At 40.4% G+C, this 4,401-nt stretch overlaps 1 pseudogene across 1 annotated transcript; it reads right to left on the minus strand.

The window, feature by feature from the left end:
• Positions 1-402: 402 nt before the first annotated feature.
• On the minus strand, positions 403-720 carry LOC111812341 (annotated as a pseudogene). Its single transcript, XR_002817853.1, has one exon. The product of XR_002817853.1 is annotated as a cAMP-regulated phosphoprotein 19 pseudogene (transcript).
• Positions 721-4,401: the final 3,681 nt, after the last annotated feature.

Genomic DNA, 4,401 nt, shown 5'->3' on the forward strand with positions numbered 1-4,401 from the left:
TACAAAATCTAAAAGGAAATACAGAAGAAATCATACAATAGAGGTTATGTTAAATAGGAGTAACATACAAGGCTATCACTAAGGTGAAGGGAGCCAAAACAAACTTGTAGAACTTGCTTGTTACTCATTGGAACCAGCTCTACACTAAGGATAGGTGATATGTACACTTATGTTCAAGTAGGTGACATGTGTCACTCAGTGTGTCCTTCCCGTGAGTGCACTGGTGAACTACTCAGAACCTCTACACGTGTCTATGCCCTACACTAGCAGCGCTTACTACCGCTGCCTCCAAAGCTGTCAGTTTCAAATGACTTATGAATGAAAGGAAGTAAAAAGTGGGTAAGTAATAGATTAAGAAGGAATAAAGGGAATTAGAAGATCCATGCACTTTAGCTCTTTTAATCAGCCAGCCAGCTTAATCGTGACAAGGGATGGTTTCCGTTGTGGAAGGTCCTGTGGAGTGGGAATGTGGTCACCAGTTATCTCTGTCTTTTCTGGGGTCGCAGTAGGCAGTTGCTTGTTCTTCATCTTTGCCTTAGCCATGTTGTAATCCCCAGAATCAAAATATTTTTGCCCTTTCTGCAATCGTTTCCTTAAAAAATCGGAACCTCCAGGCTTCTGTCCCAGGTGAGGATACCTTGCTTTTAGCTTTGCTTCTTCGGCTTTCTCTGGACTGGTCACTTTATCTTCCATTTCCTTCTGCTCCTCCGGGACCTCGGCGGACAGCGCGCTCCCTCTGCGGGCCAGGCGCCAGAGGAGTAGCGAAGACAGAGGCCGTCCCCGCCCCCTCCCCGTGCCGGGCCGCCGCCTCGGAGGTGGCCGCTGTCTGTGACACCGCGCCCTGCGACCCCGCGACCCGCGCGGCGCCCGCACCTCGCAGACACCTCCTCCGCCCAGTGTTTAATAACAGGAAAAAGTTTAAATTTCAGCGCATTTGCAGGAACAGTATGAATCTAACTAGCAGAACCTGGAAGAATACAACGTTTCATTTTAGCTACTTCCTTTGTTCCTTTACTGTTGTCCCCCTTACCCTGCCTCTCACCAAAAATTTTTCTTCATAGTAAAGATTGCAAGTAACAGGTGTGTCAGAAATACCAGCCATCTCACCTACTTAGTAAATCAACTTCACCACTCGTTAAGAATAATAATAGATTAGCAAGGTTCATTTTTAAATAAAAAGTCTATTTAAATTCATTTGCCTTTAGATTTTACTAATACCCTTTGAAATAACTTTTGCTCAGCAAAGCTATATTGAGAATCACTGATAAAGTGCGTAATTTCTGGGTACTTTTCTAAATTTCTCCTTCCAAAAGGAATTTCTTTTAGAGGAACATTGTTACAATCTTTTATCCACCATTGCAAAATCCAAGAACTCTGAAAAGAGGTCTTTGCAATGATAAGCAGAACCTGATCAAATCTGAATTCACTTAAAGGCAAAACCTAACCTGAACTACCATAAGCTTACTTACACTTTTTTTTATTTACTCTTCAATATGGTACAAATATAAATGTACCTTGATGTAGAAATATTAATGATTTTTATTACTACACGGTGTTGCCATAGGTCCCGTAGCAGGTGGTATGCTGCCATTCTAAAATCTAAGGAAAGAATAACATGAATTCTTCAAACATATCTAGCCTCAAGAGTATCAGATTAGAAATTGTGGCTCAATAAACATTAATTTTTTGGGGCCAGGGAGATGGCTCAGTGGAATAAGCGCTTCCCTGGCAAGTGCAAGGGCCTGAGTTCAATCCCCCATTCCACCAAAAAAAAAAAAAAAAAAATCTGTATTAAACATTAATTTTTTAAAAAGTGAGCTAAGAACTCACTAATGAGTGCATGCTTCACCATGCTAACCGTAGGCCAGCTCTGACTTTACAGTCTTTTGAGCAATGATTGTGACTTTTGCCATCTCATTAGCCATTCAGCTAAAGAGAGGGGCATCGGATATCGCCTACAGCTACCTTGGTATCTCTGCCCTCTGTCGAGATGAGTGGCACTGAGCCCTGGGCACCCACTGAGTTGCTATAGCACATCATCAATTTATTCACTCATTCTTCCATCCATTCACCAACCATTTATTAAATGTTACTATCAACTACTACATTAGCACAAGAAATACAAACATGAATGAAAATAGTATGCACCCTCTAAAAGTTCCTATTTGTAATATCATAAAAACAGAATGCTAGAAGCATGAAATGATCTTCTTCATCAAGCAGTTATCATTTTTTTCTAACTCACATTTATCAAATTCTGCTCCATGCCAGTCACAAAGGACTGAGCACTGAATAGACCATGTGAGGGTCACAGTCTGTTGTGGGAGACTGATGCTCAAGACAAACTTAGCCTTTGGTAGCCATTCTGGCAAAGTGATAAGAAAGTGACAGCCTCTGGCTAAGCGGGCAGGCGTCTTCCCCAAAGGTAGTATTATCTGTGCAGAAGTGCATGATTTTATACAAAGACAACAAGAAAAAGTGTATCGTAATGAAAGGGTGCAGCATATGCAAAGGTATTAAGATGAGAAATAGTTTGGCACATAAACTATAGTCCATTCAGAACAGCTGGAGTCAAGGATGCACCTGGAAATGAGTTTTAAGAAGTAGAGAAGAGCCAGGGTGTAGACGGGCTATGTTCCAAGCCAAGGATTCAGTGCCTTCTCTGAGACAGTGAGGAACACCTGAAGGACTTTAGAGCAGCAGTAAGGCACTATTATATTTTTACATAAGCAGTATCTCTAGGACAGGGAATAGTTTGGAGAGGAACAAAGACAATAGTGAATTTTTGTGTCTAGCAAGAGACTCTTAGAATATGTAAACAATATTTCTGTTTTGCAGGGCTGGACCTAAGTGAAACAAAGAAGAAAACAAAGCAGGTTTTCAATTCTCCTTCGCACTCTTCCTTTGCTTCTCTCCCCACTGAGCTTCTTGGGTGGCACTGGGCTCCCCAAACTTGCCCCGCTGCACAGAGAAAACAAAGTCCTTATGTCTTTTATGTAGGAGGGTAATATATCAGAAAAAAATCACCTTCAATTATTTTTTTCAAAGAGAGACTAGGTTATTTACAAAACACAAACATCACTTCTCCCTTTTTCTTGAGGACCCATGTGATATTTCTTATGCTTCTGAACTCTACCCAAGAGACAAATTAGTAACTATAAATTATTCACAGGCAGCCCCAGGAGTCAAGATGATGCGCAGACATCTTCTGTGCATTCCCATTGAATTAATAAAATCTAAAAGAAGGCAATAAGTACAATTCAATTTCCTTTTTATAAATATGGAGTAAATGGAAATTTGTTAAATTCTCATTGTATACATTTAAGGTGGGCAACAAGCTGTTTTACTATACAGAGTGACTCTTGGTACATCTCCTGCTCTTAGAAGAATGAAATGTACATGTTCATTTTCATCCTTTGATAGGACAGTGTTTAGCAATGATTATTCATTTAGACTGAAATTTTTCTCCAGCTTATTACTGGTTACAAAAGACATGATTGGCTACTGGGATGTGATTGACAAGGTCTTTCCTGTCACTCAGTGTGGCTAACATCACATGTACATCTTAATGAGCAAAGTGATATACAGATACCATTTGATCTGAGAGGCTTGCTATGAAATGATCCCCTTCCTCTGTGTATCATTGAGCTCCACTGGAAAGAGCGAGATCTTGCCTGCTTTATCATTGCCATTCCACATTTAAATACCTTAGAATGAGTTCTACATGAAGCCTCATTCAGAAAGGTTAAGTGGCTTAAAGTAGCATAGCTCACATGGAAAAGATCAGAATCTAACCTCGATTTCTGATTTATCCACCCACACATTCACCTCAGAAGAAAGCCTGGTCAATAAAATGTTTCAGGACTCCAAGTTTTACAAAATCCTTCAAATGAGAAAGTATTTAAGAGCCTTGTTGAATGCTAAGCTTTATCAGACACGGTTGCTACGCTAAGGACTTAAATGGAACTACAACATGACAACAGCATGAATATTATTCTTCACTGGAGCTTAGTTGGAAATCACTCACTATCCTTAGGTGGTGATGGGTAACCTGGAAGCTTATTCAGTTTGCCAAGACTCAGTTTCCTTGTCTGAAAACAGTTGTAATCATACCACCTTTGTCAACTTTGGGGGATGATTTATGGGTTTAGATCAGCCAAATCACACTCCATGGAGTCAATCAAGACTACCATTTCTTCTTGTAAAGAAAGATTAAGACACCATCACACTCATTTGCTTAGGTATCATCTATGCCTTCCTTCACACAGAGTCCAGTAGCTGCCAAAGATCTTGAAGCTGGCAAAGCATACAATATTAACTATCTGATCTTTTACAGGAAACCCTTGGTTTAGATCAAGAATCCCAAACTCCCAGGGCAATTTTTTGCACCTGTCCATGTAC

This window comes from Octodon degus, unplaced genomic scaffold, assembly GCF_000260255.1.
Source record: "Octodon degus isolate 3935 unplaced genomic scaffold, OctDeg1.0 scaffold00121, whole genome shotgun sequence".
NCBI lineage: Eukaryota > Metazoa > Chordata > Mammalia > Rodentia > Octodontidae > Octodon > Octodon degus.